Genomic DNA, 17,793 nt, shown 5'->3' on the forward strand with positions numbered 1-17,793 from the left:
AATGTAAAATAGGTCTGGGAGTGTAGCCTGGAGGTAGAAGGGCTTCCCGGAACCCCAGCACCACCAAAAAAAAAAAAAAAAATTTGTAGCATTATAATTTGATGACAGAGTCTGACTTGATGGTTACAAAAAAGTCTCTGGTCCTTCCTTCTAGGACTTAACACCTGTATTTTATCTGTGTGTATGTGTGTGTGTGTGTGTGTGTGTGTGTGTGTGTGGTACTGGGGTTCCTGGAAACCCTTCTACCTCCGGTTACACTCTCAGATCTATTTTATATTTTTATTTGGAAGCAGGGTCTCTTAAGCCAGCTGAAGCTGGCTTTGAACCTGCATGATCCTCCTGTCTCTGCCTCCCAAGCGCGGGGATTACAAGCGTGCGCCACCACGCCCAGCTCATTTGTGGTTTTTGAAAGATAATTCCTAGTGTAAGATTTAGCAGCCTGCCATAGTTTACTTCTTTTCTACTCTACTCTACTTCAGTTACAGGAATCTCCAGTATAGAGAATCTGACACACTTAAAATCTTATTTAAGGATGCTCTTTGGCCTTCCAGGGAAAGCCTGTATTTCTTGTCCTGCTCTAAAGGACCTCTCACTCTGATGTTTGTCCTCTTTGTCTTTCACTTCTCCTGGAACTGGAGGAATGATGAAATGTCCATGCTCTTGAGCACCTGCCTGTCCAGGGCTTAGTTTGTTCTAATAAGTTGAGTAATGACCACATGAGGATCTCAGGGCCTGATCTCTGGAAACTTCCTGTTGTTTAGGAAAGAAAGTATCTTTAAAGATGTGATTGTGTGTGTTGAGATAAAGAGATTATCTTGGGTAAACTGGATCGGCCCTAAATACAATTACAAGTGTCTTTTAGGACATACACTGAGGGCAGGTTGACATACAGAGGGGGGCTTGGAGGGAAATGGCCACAGCTCAAGGAATTCCAGCAGCCACCAGGAGGTGGACAAGGCAAACAGAGAAACCCTCTGTTAGAGGCTCCTTAGGGAGCATGGTTCTGTCAACACCTTGATGTGGGACCTCCAGCCTCTATCAGTGACAAAGTAAATGTCTTGTGGCGATTTGTTACAACAACTATAGGGAAATGATAGAGTTGAGGTTTTACTCTTCCTGGGTGACCTTGCCCTCCTGGCCCCTGGCCACAAACACCTCATCAGATGATGCCCCGTCCAGCTGCTCTCAGCCACCTCTTCCGCTATCCTCAGATCTCTCCTCCTACCACTTCTCAGTTTGGACTTAAACACGCTTGCTAGCCTATAATTCCTTGAGCACCATGTTCATTGCCACGTGTGTTTTTTTTTTTGTATTTGTTACTGGGTCAAGCTCCTGTTAAATCCTCAAGGGCCTTAATCATTTTGTACTCTCTGGGTTTGGCATGATGCCAGGCAAGAGCGGCTTCTTACTGAGTCTTCCCGCCATGAAGGGGAGCTGCCTCGTCTCCTGTCCCGTGCTCACAGGACCTCATATCACTGGACAAAACTCTCTGTACGTGGGTGAGTAAGTGGCTTTCCCCAACTGCGTCCAGTGCAGCCTCTGGAGCTGTCTGAGGCCCAAGGCTGGGATGCTTCCTTTGGCTTCCTGTCTGCAGAGATGGTGTTGTTGTTATTTTTTTTTAAACTCAATTCTTTTTATATTCTCCTCTTCTTTCTGCTCTCCTCCTGCCTCCTAAACAACAGTGACTCACAACCTCAAGCACTGCTCTCTTTTTTCACTATTTTTAGGAGCCCATGATTTTATCGCCTCTGGGCTAGGCCAGCGGTGGCCTGCAGGGTTTTATTTTCTCGGGGCAAGCTGCAGAGTGCAAACCAAGTGATATTCTAATAAACAGGAGGGCATGTTAGTGTTCTAGTAACCTAGTCTCTGTGAGAAGGTAGCAGCTGATATTTGAATTTGAAAAAGAAGGATTTGGCTTCAGGGATGATCCTATATTTGTTTTTCAATTCTTCCACTACAAATAAACTTCTAAATTCGGAATTCTTGGCCAATAATTATAGTCCAATTTGTCATTCTATTCCCCAAACTTGAAAGTAACTTATTAGACTTAAGTAAAGATATATAATTTTTTTTATCTTTTCTAAACATTTCTAAATAAAGGTATTTCAAGGTGGGACAAGAGTAGATATAGTTCATATACTTTTTGTTATACAGAAGCAGCAGCAATATTATAATAATGAATGAGCTTTGGAGAATTTAATAATGTATTCACAAAGTGACTGAGTTAGCTCATCCTATAGGGTAGATTCTACCCTCCTAAGCCCATATGTCAAAGTCTTAGTCCCCATGATGGCAATACTGGGAAATGGTGGAAACTTTGAGAGGCGTGGCCTGGTGGAGGCGTGGCCTGGCGGGGCGTGGCCTAGCAGGAGGTCTTTTTGCTGTTGGGGGAAATGTGCTGGAAGGGACTATTGGTGCTGCTTTGCCATAGGACCAGAGCAATGGATCTAACCAATTAGAGACTGAACTCTCTAAAACTATGAGTCAAGGTCAACCTATTCTCTTTATAAGTTGATTATCTCAGGTATTTTTATAGAAATGTTAAAGCTGACTAACACAATTGTCTCTTGCCACACAACACATTATTCTCACACTTGGCAGCTGAAAACAACAAACGTGTTAGCTCATGAAGTTCCGGAGACTCAGGATGCAGGAGCGGCATAGCTGGGTGGATCTAGCTCAAGGCCTCTCATGAAGCTGAAGTCTAGGTGTTAGTTGTGATGATGGTCTCCAGAGGATGCTGGATTGTCTGCTTTCACAAAGGTTTACTAGTAGGGCTGAGGGCTGGAGGCTTACTTCTTGTCTTAGGAACGTCTCTAGGATTGCATGAATGTTTATATGACATATAGCTGGCTTATTCCAGAGCAGGTGATCCAGAGTAGGGTCTTCTGAAAGCCTAGTCTCCGAAATTACATACATTATCACTTCTACCATATTTTAATCCTTAGAAGTGAGTCACTAATCTCACAATTAGGCTTCCCCTCTTAAACAGAACATCAAATAATTTGTGGGCATATTTTAAATCATCAGGATGACTCCTTCAAAGAATAGTTCCAGGGAAGGAAAACAAGTCATTGTTTAAGAAAAAAAAAAAAAAGCACCTGGCATTTGAATGTTCTGTTAAGAGACTGAGAAAGATGAAAGTCTTTTTTTTTTTTTTTTTTTTTTTTTTTTTTTTGGTGGTGGTACTGGGGTGGTGGAACCCAGGGGCTTTCTACCTCTAGGCTATACTCCCAGACCTATTTTATACTTTATTTGGAAACAGGATCTCACTAAGTAGCTGAGGCTGGCTTCAAACTTGCTTCCCAAGCGCTGGGATTGAAAGTCTTATATTCCTTGAGAGAGTGAAAAACAATAATACCTATCAGGAAGGGTGAAAGGATATTTTTCTCCCTTAGGTATGGGTACAGGAAGAGTTTGAAAAGTATAGGGGGTATAAATGGCTTTAATTTAGTATTTTTTGCTTAATACATGTAATATTAATCAGCTCTGTCATCGTGCTCTTTGATTCAATAATTTCATACCAGGTACTATAATGAATAAAATAAAATTCCTTACTTCAAGGATGAGAAATAGATGAAATGAAGCTAATCCAGCTAAGTTGTCCAAACCCAGCAAAGCCTACATAGAACCCTAGCTAACCCAAAGATGCATGCATGAGCCCAAGAGAGACAAGTAAAATTGCTTGGCTGAGCACAGATAATATCTGCTGAACCCTGCAGAAATTGAGCCATCAATACTTATTGTTGTAGACCATTGAAACTGAGTGATTACTTGTTATGTGCCAATAGTAACTAATATAGGTTTATAGTATCATAAAAGAGGCAAGCATAAAGATAAATTCTGCAAAGCAATATGATAAATATCATTACTGATTATTATATTAGGCTGCTTTAAGGAGAGCAAAGCAATGCTTAAGTCTGTTTTGAGGTGGTCAGGCCAGTTGTAGACTTCCGTTGATGCCTGAATGAAGTCTTATGGTTGAGCAGACATCTCCCAGATGGAGTAAAACACACAAGTCCTTTCCAGGTAGTCACAAGCATGTAGTACTAGAGAATGATAGTACTGGATGGGCCCAAAACGTTGATTTAAATGAATCACCAATAGCTTCGTATAGTACATATATGAATTTGTACTTTATATTAAGGTAACTTTTGAAGGATTGAAGAAGCAGAATGTGAGCAGATTAATGGGTTATAAGCTCCCCTCAGGAGTAATGTGGAGGAAGGGGCTAGACTCAGGCAGGAAATAGCGGGAGGGGTTTGTCTTCAGTCTGTGCTTTTCCAGATACGGCCCTGGAAAAGGAAAAGGTAGAGGAGAGAGATATTCTGAGGTGGTATAGACAAGGCTTAGAGACTTACTTAATGAGGGGGTGGTACCTGGCTTCAGTCCCAAGGCAGAGAAGTTTAGAAGGAGGTGGTGGTGAACATTTCCTTGTAGGTCTTGACGAGTTTGAAGTGTCTGTGGGTGATCTAGAAGGAGGTGTTTAGTAGGCAGGCAAAAATGTGGTTTTGAGCCTCAGAAGAGAAACCTGCCGCAAATACTGTTTGGGGGCTGCTTCTACATAAAGGTACTAGCCAAAGCTACTATAGACAAAGCTGGGTTTATATACACTGTACTTTGAGAAGAAAACCAGATTTAGTACCTGAGGGAAATACCAACACCTAAAAGATGAGCAAATGAGCAGAAATCAAAGAAAATTGAGAAAAAGGCCAGAAAGTAAGAGAAGGTTCAGGGGAATATGGTTTTATATAAAAACAGGAAGTAGCTTTGAAGTAGGAGATTAATTTTGTTAAATATCCCAGAGAAGCTGAGGATTGAAACATTTTTGTTAGTCGGTTTTTTTTTGTTTTGTTTTGTTTTCTTTTTTGGTGGTACTGGGATTCCTGGAAACCCTTCTGCCTCTGGGCTACACTCCCAGACACCTATTTTTTCTATTTTTATTTGGAAACAGGGTCTCCTAAGCCAGCACGGCTGGCTTCAAACCTGCCTGATCCTCCTGTCTCCTCCTTCCAAGCGTGGGGATTACAAGCGTGCACCACCAAACCTGGTTGTTTGTTAGTTTTATACCCCCAAACTATGTGAGTTTCCTGGTGACTTGGGCAAGAGTTTCATCAAAGGACAAAAGGGATGAGAACTATATTGCAGAAAGTAGAACAAAAATAAATAACTATATAAAGAAAGAAAGGAAGGAAGGAAGGAAGGAAGGAAGGAAGGAAGGGAGGGAGGGAGGGAGGGTCAGGAAAAGAAGACAATTAGAAGTGATCACACTTAGCAGAAATGAATTAGGGTTCATCTTTTAAAGGTAATTTAGTGCCTGGCTTGGTGGTGCACGCTTGTAATCCCAGCATTCGGGAGGCTGTGACCAGAGGATCGTGGTTCGTGGACAGCCTCAGCTACCTAGTGAGGCCCTCTGCAACTCAGTGAGACCCAGTTTCAAAATAAAGAAAAAAAAATAGGGCAGGGAGTATAGCTCGGAGGTTGAATGCCCCTGGGTTCTATCCCTAGACCCTCAAAAAAAAAAAAAAAAAGATAATTTAGTTACCAACTACTTCTTAGTAGTAGAACTATCTATAGTCTCTTGGCCTTCACCTTGACTTCAGCCATGGATGGGTAGACAGTTCTCTGCAAACTTCAACTTTTTCATGTTGGCAACATCTTGAATTCAATGTGTACCCTGGGCTTTCTGTTCTATCCCAGGGCTTCTCCAGCACCATGAGCAAGAGAGGACTAAGTCCCAGGCATGCAAGCTTGGCAGTGTGGAGGAGCCTGCACTTCAAGAAACAACCTTCCACCCAAGGAGATGAGTGCTGACGAGCAAATGCTTCGCCTTCCATCTCTCTGCTGGACGGTTCTTAGGATGCTCTGTCAATTCCTCAGCAGTCCCATGGAACAGAGCCACATTGCTCAGAGTAGCGACCTGGACAACAATGCTTATTTTGACTTATCTTGACTTTTATTCCATCACGAATCCCTTACTTCTTCTCCCTAGGATTACCTAGCAAATACACTACCCCAATCTAACTTTAAATCGTAGGCTCTATTTTGGGAACTCTAAACTAAAAAGAAAATGTTTTAGAAGCACTGCAAAAATTTCAAAATCTTAGCGATATAAGGTAATTATGTTGATATCAAAAGATACCCATTGCAGGTACTCTCCCAAGGACAGATTTTCCTGCGTCGGTAGCCATGCTGGATGTCACATGACCTACCTCTCTGGCTACAGCGATTTGGACCAAGGGTCAGCACATAACAGAAGGCAGCCAATCCAAACATCGGTTGTTCAGAAACTCATGGCGAACTCCCATGGTACTTTTCACCAGACATCAGAAAAGATGGGGAAAAGAGTCAGTGGTGAACAGAGATTACAGAGATTGGCAGCATCCAGACTCAGAATACACTGTAGAGGGTGGACGACCTCTAAGGTTGCCTGTTGTTAATGTAAGGCAAGAACCAAGAGGTTCTTTGGGGGGACTTTGATCAGGAGATAGATATTTAGAGAATGAGAGTAAACAATGAAAGCAAAAGCCAGAGGCCAATATGGAAAGGAGGGATGTGGAAAATGTGGCTCATGGCAGAGCAAAAGCAGGAAGAGTACAAGGACTGCTGGGCGTTTTGGTGCACGCTTGTAATCTCAGTATTTAGGAAGCTGAGACAGGAGGATCGCAGGCTCCAGAACAGCCTCAGCAAGTAGGGAGACTCGCAAAGTTAGTGAGACCCTGTTTCCAAATAAGAAACGTTTGGGGCGTGGTGGCGCACAGTTGTAATCCCCGTGCTTGGGAGGCTGAGACAGGAGGATCACGCAGGTTTGAAGCCAGCCTCAGCTACTTACTGAGGCTCTCAGCAACTTAGTGAGACCCTGTTTCTAAATAAAATAGAAAATAGGTCTGGGAGTATAGCCTGAAGGTAGAAAGCCTCTGGATTCCACCCCAAGTACCACCAAAAAAACCCCAAACCTGAAGCCTCTTTGTCTTTGCCTGGCGTGGTGGTGTACGCTTGTAATCCCTGTGCTTGGGAGGCAGAGACAGGAGGATCGCGCAGGTTCGAAGCCAGCCACACGCGCTGTCTTAGGAGACCCTGTTTCCAATAAAAATGTAAAAATAGGTCTGGGAGTGTAGCCTGGAGGTGGAAGGGCTTCCAGGAACCCCAGTACCACCAAAAAAAAAAAAAAAAAAAAAAAAAAGAAAGAAAGAAAGAAAAGAAAAGAAACGTTTGGCTTTTGGTGGGCTCACACATGGAAGTTCTGATGGGGCTTCATACACTGGAATAAAAAGGTCTGATAGCAGAGGGCAGGGAGACTGTGGCATTTATTCCCAGCTTCTCCACTATGTTGCCATAGCTGGCTCCATCTCTACCAAAGGCTGACTCCAATCAGGTTCAGGGAAACTGCTCCCTTTCTTGCCTCTTTGGGACCAGGGAGGAGAAGGGTACCCCGCTGTGGCCAGTCCCAGGGAACTGCTCTCCCTCTTGGTCTTCCTAGACCTGCCCACACTTTCACAAATAGCTCCTGTTATTAAGTTCTTACATTACCCAGTCATACCAGGAGATTGCTTCATGTAAAAAGGCAATTCCACATCACTGGAAAGGAGACATTCTGAAACTAGGCAGACAGGAAATGGATGTACTTTCTGCCAGATAAATGCAGGCTGTGACATTGTTCTACTCCAGGAAGCATTTTTCCGCTTTGGGTTGGAATTATGTAACCTGTGCCCCTGCTGGTAATTTCACTTTTCCTTTTCAAATACAAGGTAAAGTCTTGATAACAGAAAGGAAAGGAAAAGGGTGGAGAGGGCGAGGTTCCTTTGTATTTAGAAGGCCTTAGGAAGTGAAAGGAGAGCCAGATGAAGGTGAGGACTGTATACTTTGTTCTTGTTTTTTTAATAACTATTTTAAAATTTCTTAAGCCAGGCATGGTGGGGAATGCTCGTAATCCCAGCATTTGGGAGGTTGAGACAGGAGGATCATGGTTGGAGGACAGTCTCAGCTAGTACTTAGTGAGGTTCTTTGCAACTCAGTGAGACCCTGTTTCAAAATAAAACAGTAAAAAAATAGGACTGGGGGTATAGCTCGGAGGTTGAATGCCCCTGAGTTCTATCTGCAGTACTGCAAAAAAAATAAATAAATGAAATTTCTTGTTGATGTATAACGTACACACAGAAAAGTGCATAGATAATATATTGTACGGCTTAGTGAAATTTCCCTAACTGAACTTAACCAGGTCACCAGTACTCATATCAAGAAGCAGGATATTAGCAACATCCCAGAAATTTCCTTTATGCCTTATTTTAGTCATTTACTATTTATCCACAGGCGAAACCCACTATTTTAACTTCTAACACTATTGATTCATTCATCTTGTTTTTGAACTTTGTATGCAAGAAATAAAATATGTTCTTTTTTGTATCTGGCTTCTTCCCTTCTGCATGGAGCTAGAAAGGTGTTTATCTATATTGCTTTAACTATTGCTAGTACTTCTGCTATGAATATTCTAGTACATGTCTTTTGGCTAACAAAAGTATATATTTCTGTTGGGTAGCTATCTAGGAATGGAGTTGCTAGGTCATAGTGTAGGCACATATTTAGCTGTAGCACATCCTGCTAAATCATTTTCTAAAGTGGTTGTACCCATTTACACTGTCACCTGCGAGGAATGAGAGTTTCAGGTGGACTATATGTTTTGTAATGCCACCAGTCCAGTATTTGCACACTTTTCTTGGAGTTTCTTAGGAGCCCAAGCATGAGAGGGGAACAGGCAGAGAACTGCATTGATTGAGTTTGGGGTTTATAGTCCAGAGTTGGAGGGCAGAAAAAAAGATGTGGACACGAAGGTGGAGGGTTTCATGCACTGGGGCTGTTGGTAGGACTGGAAAGTAAATTGGATGAAAAAGTGTAGGAACAATGCTAGAAGTTTAGGTGAGTCCTGAGATATATACAATTTTTAAATATTTTTATTGGTGCATTGTAGTCACACATCTTAATGGAGTACAAGATGGTAGAGGCACCATGCACACATCACCCAATGAGCCCTTCCCCCATTCCCACTCCATTCCCTCAATCTCTTTTTTTCCCTGACTCTTACTCCAGCCACGGCGCTGGCCACCAGCGTCATGCAGCTTCAGCCATCCTTGCAGAAGGATGACAATGCTTACCACAGCCCCACCTCTCTCTGTTGCCCTGGAGTTTTTCTGGCCCTCTGGTGCAGGGCTTCTGTGACTTTTGTTTCTGGTCCTCTGGTGCAGGACATCTGTGACCCTTTGGCTTTTGTGCACACACCCCAGGAGAGCGGGATTTAATGCCCTGACCTGTGGTGGTCCTTGACCAGAGGCAGATGGGAGCTGAGAGACGAGTGCCTCTCCTGTCTTTGCCTAGGAAGCTGGGCCTGGCGCTTATTTCATAGACTTTTCAGCTGTGCCATGGGATCAGACACCAAGGTGCCTGAGAACACTGACTGGCTGCCCCCTCCCCGTGCTTTCCCACACTGGCCTCCAATGAGTCTCTTCAGTTCACGTCACCACCCCCCCCTTCACTGCTGTTGCCTGGAATTACATTCCCAGATAAACTACTTATGGTTATGCCTCTATCTCAGGCCCCTCCCTTTCTCTCTTCCTCCCTTCCTTCTTTCTTTGTATCTTTCCTTCCTTTGTTCTTTCCTGGGGTTCCAGAGATTGAATCCAGGGACATTCTACCTCTGAGCTACAGCCCCAGACCAATTGTGGGGAGCCATTAAGGCTTTCCCCTAGATTAGTGTCTCTGACTCAGCTGACTGTCCTTCGCCCAGAGTCAGCAAAGTTTGGGGAGAAGATCAGGTGGTGATGGCATGAGGGTATTGATTGATCTACCTGTAATGTATGTGTTTTGTATTGGTCTGTATTGTATTCTGGTGGTGATGGCACGAGAGTGTTGATTGACCTGTAGCTGTGTATAAATACCTGTGGAAAAACAAAACCGTCATCGGTGCAATAAAGATGAGGTTGACCCAGAAGTAGGCATTGGCCAGGAGCATCGGCACAATAGAGAATACTGACCCAGGCATAGTCGTTGACCAGTAGGAAATATTGACCGAGAAACAGGGGTCCACCACTAGAGATAGTAGGCTGGCGGCTCTCCCACGTTAGAATTAAAAATTTGTCATCCCCACGCCTCTCTTCAGAACCCGTACTCTTGCCGGCTGGCTCCAGCAACCAATTTTATTTTTTATTTTGAGACAGGGTGTTGAAAGGTTTGAGTCCCCCTTCCCCGCAGGGGGCAGGGCCGGAAGCTAGGAGGTGGAGCTCTGCGATTCTGGGAGGGAACCAAGCCTCCCGGTCAGGAAGAAGAGAGTGCAGAGTTCAGAGAGGAGCCCGAGAGGGAGGCACGCACTCTCTCCCCGCCACCAGCCCCCGCGGCCATGCGGGGGCTGGAGGCCGATCTCCCACGAATAAAGGCATCCATAATATCTACTATTGATCTCCGCATGTCTCTATGCGACTGGGGGACACACACGCTCATCAACCTTTTATATTGGTGCCGAAACCCGGGTCATCAACCTTTTAGGTGTCACTAAGTTGCTGAAGGCCCTCCTAAAGTGCTGAGGCTTTCCTCAAACCTGTGATCCTCCTGTCTCCGCCTCCCAAGTTCTGTGATGGCAGGTGTGTATCACCATACCTGACTGCAAGCTTTGTTTTCTGAGAAGCCGGTCTATAACATCCTCTAATTTAGGAAAAGCGTTTCCAAGGCACTCCAAAATATCTTCTCGGCTTGAAATCATTGCCCAGGAATAAAATTATGCTTGAGATAGTGGGTAGAGACATCTTGACTGAAGAACTGCTATTTATGCTCAGAGGTGAGCAGGCTATTTGCATTAGAGGTGTTAAATAGAAGTTCAGAGGGTAGATGCTCAAATGGGCCACAGTTAAGTCAATAGGCATGGAAAATAGAGTTTTAGGGGAGAGGTTTAAAAGCTCCAATTTTTCTGATAATCTATGTGGCCTAGTTTGGAGTCCTGCCCTTTAATAACAAATAAGTGCAGGGATTTAGGCCTCCAGGGTTTTCTATCCCCATAGCCTCTGATGGTTTAAACACACACACACACCATTAGTAGATGCCTCATCTGTCCTAAACTGGCGATTTCATGGTTCCTTTAAAGAAGTAGAGGTGCGACGAAGACAGCAGTCACCTCCCACACCACACGCCCCCAGACACCCGAGATACATCTTGTGTGTACTTAAGCTGTCGCTGACACACATAATTTCGTTTTCATCCTGAGTAATCAGTCTCTTTTGTCCCCTCAGCACAGAGAACAGTGTATTTTTGTACAGAAGTGATTGGGAAGAAGATAAAAGTATATCCCCCGCCCTGTCAAATCCAGTGTAAATTTCCACAGAATAGCAACAAATAAAAGATGGGGAGGGGAAATCAACAGAAGTTCCCAGAATAAGGATATTGGTTAAGTGATGGTTGAGGATCCGGTTCCATTTTGTATATTTTACAAGTTTTTCTTTCTATGTCTGGGTGTGGAGGGGTTAACAATGGAGACTGAAATCCTATGGCTTTGAATAGGAGGGATTAGTTTTGTTATTTCAGGATTAAGGTCATTCTTATGGACGGGCAGCCACATCCTGTCAGCAGCCACCCTGCCTCTGCTGCTCTCAGCTAATGGTTTTCAAATCCTCCCTTTGGGCTGCTGACCCTCTGAGCCACGTCCTTTTTCTTTTGAATGGGGAAGAATATTCATATATGCCTAGGCTAGAAACAGAAAAAACTGGCTCACCCCGGTCTTTGGTTGCTGTTAAGATTCTAAGGACACGGAGGAGAGAAAGAGATTTCCATCTGCCTTTTTGAGATGGTTAGACTGATTGCAAAGATTGCCATATCATTCACCACTTTTTGTACGCACATCCTTTGCAATATGACTTGGAAGCCCTTCCCATCAAGAGAGGGCAGTCTCTTTCCCTGGCTTTCGGTGTGGCTGGCATGTGACTTGCTTTTGGGTGGCAGGCTGTGGCAGAAGAGAGGGGCCCGAGCCTCGGCTGGACCCTCGTGCTTCCTCTCTTTCCTGGACTCCTGCTCCTCGAGCATAGCCCCAAAGGCCAAATTGCAGAATTGTGAGCGAAATAAGTGTTTATTGTCTAAGACACTATGTTTGGGAGACAATTTGTCAGCAGCAATGGTGAGCTGTTAACAGGGTTCATAGCTTCCACTATATTCTTTGAAGCCGTAGCCTGGTTTCCCCTTATCATAAGTAGTATTGACAAAAAAAATAGGGGATATTTGGATAAAACCATAGAGGTAAAAACACTAAAGATAGGTAAGATTTTGAATATGCCATGTTGTTCACAAAGAAACACCTAGGGAATCATTCTAGTTTTTGGACATGAATAATATGAAAAGCAGTACTAATGCCCTTGATTTTTTTATGACCTTTGGGTATAAGTCAGAGGGACCCACTGAGCTTAAGTAGTGAACAGTTCAGCCGACCAACTGCTTGTTAGGAAAATGCAGGTACTCCAGGCAAGAAACATACTCAATGTAAAATTAATTTATTATAACCCAAGCAAAGTCCAGTGACTACGTCCTAAGTACATGCGAGGAGTGAACTCTAATTGAAACGGGCCAGTGAAGCCCCTTCCTATCCCCAGTGGTGCTGTGTTTCTGGTAAACACAGTCATCTTGTCATCTTGGTGGCAAGTAGGATGCGCAAGGCATTTAAGTGACTATTAGGCTCAGTTGGTCTTCTCACTACTCTTAAATCGGTAGGGTGAGCCTATCGTTGCTATTTTGCTTGGGCACACATGGACTAAAGCTCCGGGAGATCCTGAGAGTCCTGGTTGAATTCTCTTTCCATAGTGACTGTGTGCTGCTCTTTATAACATTGGGAGGCAGTGTACTATTGTTTGCTGTATATTTTCAGGAATGCAACCATTGTTTGGGGAGGAGAGCGGGGTGCATGAGGGGCAGAGGCTGGACTTCACTTACAGGGCATTGGCTTCGGGCAATAGTTGTTACTACTTTGCATGGGGTTCCCTGCTCCCTAGTGAGGAATGCTGGTTTATAATGCAGTCAGTAAGTATTCAGGGGCATTACTAGAAGAATGACAGAGCCCAACTGCTGGCACGTAGGCAAGAGGCGGAATATTTGTGTATCTCATGATGGTGTTGTCTTAGGTGGGACTTCCTTAGATGTGCACCCTCGGACAAGGACTTCAGGACAAGTCATTGATTTGAGAAGAGATTCTAGGGAGCATCAGTCATAAGGCAGGAAAGAGACAGAGAAGGTAACCGATAAAGACAATGACAATTATCAGATTAAGTTATCATGGGAGCAACTAGAAACTGGTTGAGCCGGGGTGCCCTGGGAAATAACACGGAGCACATACCTCAGGGTCACCCCAATCAGGACCAAGGATGCTGGGGTGTCCACCCACTCATCCCCATCCATCTGGGGCTAAGCAGTTTCTCAAGATTGAATTTTAATGCATGCAGAGAATTTCCCCCAATTGGTTTTTGTTTCCATTACTGATGTACTCATAATACTTAGAACAGGTCCTGGCACAGTATTTCTTTCTTTTCTTTATTTTTATGGCATTGGATATTAAACGAGGGGCATTCTACCTCTGAGCTACATCCATAGCCCTATTTTATTTTGAAACAGGATCTCGCTAAGTTGTGGAGGGTTTCACTAAGTTGCTGAGGCTGTCCTTGAACCTGTGATCCTTCTGTCTTAGCCTCCCAAGTTTATAAGCATGCACTACCACACCAGTAAATATTTCTTGAAGGAGTAAGTAAAAGGCAGGCTCCTGAGAGCTCCCGTGAAATCCAGTGATTTTGTCTTCTTTTCTCCTCCTGGAGTTGCCTGGCTGGCTGAATTTAAAGAGGTACAGTCTTGGAATGTATCTGGCAGTCCTTTCTATAACATGTTTAGAGCTACACACATATGGCTTGAATCACACCTTTTTGCCACTTATTAGCTAAAAACTCTTGTTCAAATATCAATGTTTCTTTTCTGCAAAAGATGTGAATCTCACAGGGTTTCTAAGAAGGTTTGGCTGGGCATGGTGGCACATGTCTATAATCCCAGTACTTGGGAGGCTGAGACAGGATGATCACAGGTTCGAGGATAGCCTCAGCAAGTAATGACACTCTCAGCATTCTAGCCAGATCCTGTTTCAAAGTAAAAATAAAGTAGGGCTAGAGGTGTAGCTTGGATGTAGAATGCCCCTGAGTTCAATTTCCAGTACAGAAAAAAAAAAAAAAGGGGCTTAACAGTGTCTGGCAGGCACTCAGTGATCACAACACCTGAGCTGTCTTTTCTCTCAGATCCAGTGCAACAGTCAATTTGGTAATGGATTAGTGATGCAGAATTTGGGGAAAGTTGGTCAAAGCAGATAGTAAAAAGAGGGGCAACAGAAAAAAGATGTAAAAAGAGGGATAACAGAAACTAGAATGGAGAGGAGGACAAGAGGCCAGGACTCTGTTGCTAGGATTGAGGGCCACCCTCCAGCTTCTGGTCCTCTGTAGAAGGGTCTTTTCCCTGGTGTCATGTAAGGGGAAGTGGAAGATTTGGCTTTCACGTTGTTTCGTCTTGCCCTAATCAATGCGTTTCTCATGTCCTGGGTTGACACGTTGCCCAAGATGGCTCCTCCCTGGGGGATCTGTCCTGTAGCCAAAAGTTACTGAGTGCATAAGGGCAGTGGCCACATACATGCCATCATCAAAGGAAATACACTTCACAGTGAATTCTGTGACCGGCCTTAAAGCAGTAGGCATATATCTTACCTTTTGTGTGTCCAGTGTGTGATTTTTAATTTCTCAAACAATGTGTAACCACACTCACAAGCCTGGCTGAGAACAGATGAAGTTTGGAATGGACGTTTTTAACATGGTTCATATCTGACCCTTTGGTAGCTTTGACATAGACAGTGCATATTCACTGTCTCTGTCTTCTAGCATCCTTTGTGCCACCATAATGTGTGTGTGTGTGTGTGTGTGTGTGTGTGTGTGTGTGTGTGTGTATTACTAGGGCTTGAATCCAGAGGTATTTTACCTTTGAGCTATACCTCCAGCCTTATTATTATTATTATTATTATTATTATTATTATTTAAATTTGGAAACAAGGTCCTTCTAAGTTTCTAAGGGCCTTGCTAAGTTGCTGAAGCTGGCTTCAAATCTGTAATCCTCCTCCCTCAGTCTCCCAAATATTGTCATTACAGATGTGTACTGCCACATCCGGCACTGTACTATACCATCATTTTAAGGAATAAATGAGTTCGTTTTGCTGTTCCTTAGCATAGCTTCTCAGAACGTCTGGAGACCTCCTGGACCTATTCTGAGTGTTGGGAAGAGGTTAAAGAACCATCAACATTTATCAAGAAGGACAATGCTGTCATCTCTGCTCCTGCACTTTAATCACTCACCCCAAAACTCTTGGAGGCACCTTCATGGGTAAAATTATCTGAAGTCAACCAGGGGACCAGGAGAAACTTGTCTGCATGCTACTGTGGGGTTATGGAGAGAGGGAGTGGAGGTGGGTGAGGTGATGGCGGTGGAGGCTGTGTGGTGGTACAGGCAGTGGTGTGATGGTGGCAGTGGGGATGGCGGGACATGGCTTGAATATGGCAGTAGAGGGGTGGACATGGTGAAGTGCTGGTTAAGGGGGTGTTGAGGTGGTGTCTGTGGTATAAAAACCGAAGGTGGTAGCAGTCAAAGTGGTGGTGGAGGTGATGTTGGTGGTTGTGGTGGTGGAGGCCATGATGTTTGTAAATGTGTGGGGGCAAGAGAATTGAAAACATCTCTCCACCTAAAAACTTGTACATGAATTTTCACAGTAGTATTCCTTAGAATAGTTCAAGCAGAAACAACCCAAAAGTTCATTATGTAATGAATGGATAAACAAAATGTGGAAGATCGATTTAATGGAATGTTATTTGTCCCTATAAAAGAAAGTACTGATACATGTTGCAACACGAATGAACCTTGAAACATGCCAAGTGACAGAAGCCATTCTTAAAGGACTGCTGTAAGATTCCTCCCATGAGCCGGGCATGGTGGCGCACGCTTGTAATCCCAGAGCTTGGGAGGCTGAGACAGGAGGATCGCACAGGTTCGAAGCCAGCCTCAGCTACTTAGTGAGGCCTCTGCAACTTAATGAGACCCTGTTTCAAGGTGAAGAATAAAAAATAGGGCTGGGGTGTAGCTTGGAGGTGGGATCCCCTGGGTTCCATTTTCAGTTAACACTTGATTCACATACATGTATTTCTTTTCATTTTTTTGGTGGTACTGGGATTCCTGGAAACCCTTTTCCGGGCTACACTCCCAGACCTATTTTATATTTTTTTATTTGGAAACAGGGTCTCTTAAGCCAGTGAGGTTGACTTTGAACCTGTGCGATCCTCCTGTCTCTGCCTTCCAAGAGCGGGGACTACAAGTGTGCGCCACCACGCCTGGCCACATACATGTATTTCTAAAAGAGATTATGAAAAATGAAGCCAAGTTGTCAGGTGCCTTTGGAATCACATTTAACAAGACCTCCTCGTTTTCCCCACCATTGTCCTGCTCACTTGCAACTGGCTTCTCGGAGGCAACGGACTAGTGTAGCTGGGCTTTGTCTTCTTGGGTGAGTGCCAGATCAGACGAGTCCATGAAGAAATCAAAGCGCAGATTTGGGGTCTATAATTTTTAATAATTTTAAACTAGCTACAAAATGTCAATCACTTCACAAACCAACAGAGGAGACAGGGGCAATTTAATATTACATGCTGTAATGATATTTATCTCACAGTTTATCTATATTTCATTCATTTATATTATTTTTTAAAGGTTTCTTTATCAGCTACTAAACATCTCAGCAATTTGGTGTGCATAGCTCTAGATTAAGCAACAGAGAATTGCACTGATAACAAACCACAGGGGAAATAGATGGTGATCGACAAGAGTCAGCCTTATAAAGTGTACGTCTCCACACTGTTTCACAGCAAGGTTGTTTTCTCCAAAACAGAGCCTTCAAAAGCAGCAAACAAACCCTATATTACATCTATCTGACATAATTTCAGCTGAACATATATTTTGCTGGAAATGATTAAATGGTGAATGTGTCAAATCCATCTTTCTTTAAAAACTTTTTTTTTTAAAAAAAGGATGATTTTATGATTAGTAAATCTCTATGTTGACAGAAAGAAAGTGACACTACTGCAGTTTTGCTGGTAAAACTTAATCTCGACAGTGTCTCGATACTGAGCATGCTTTGTTGTTCTGTTGTTATTGTTGTTGTTGTTGTCATTGTGTGTGTTCTCATCAGTATGCTACTGTCATGGAAAGTTTTTGTTTAAGTAGGAATCTAAAAATCTATTTAGTTCTCATGCATAAATGCATAAATCACATCACTTTTAGTGCAATGCCTGTTATGTAATTCCACATTGTCTAATCATGAAATCATAAAGACAGACAACAGCCGTGAAGAACCAAAGACAGCACATTTTGAGAGATTCAGAGCCTGACACCCAACGAAAGGACCGTGGCAGTGGCTCTGTGGAATGTCACAGTTTTACAAGAACAATACTGTGTACTGAGAGAATCAACAGCACATGGAGCATTCCTAAAGTTTTGTCATTCAGCAAACGCCACTGAGGAGAGAAGAGGAAAAATGAAACCCAGGACCTCGTAGAGAGTCAGAGCCACCGAACGACTGCTATATACAACCTTTGGAAAGAAAGAGACCCAGAGAGAATAAGAGACACGTAGCATTGTCAGGAAGCTGACAAATGACACAGGACAACATTCATGATGGGGTGGACTGGTGTGTGTGTGTGTGTGTGTGTG

Source organism: Muscardinus avellanarius, assembly GCF_963383645.1.
Source record: "Muscardinus avellanarius genome assembly, chromosome: 19".
Taxonomy (NCBI): Eukaryota; Metazoa; Chordata; class Mammalia; order Rodentia; family Gliridae; genus Muscardinus; species Muscardinus avellanarius.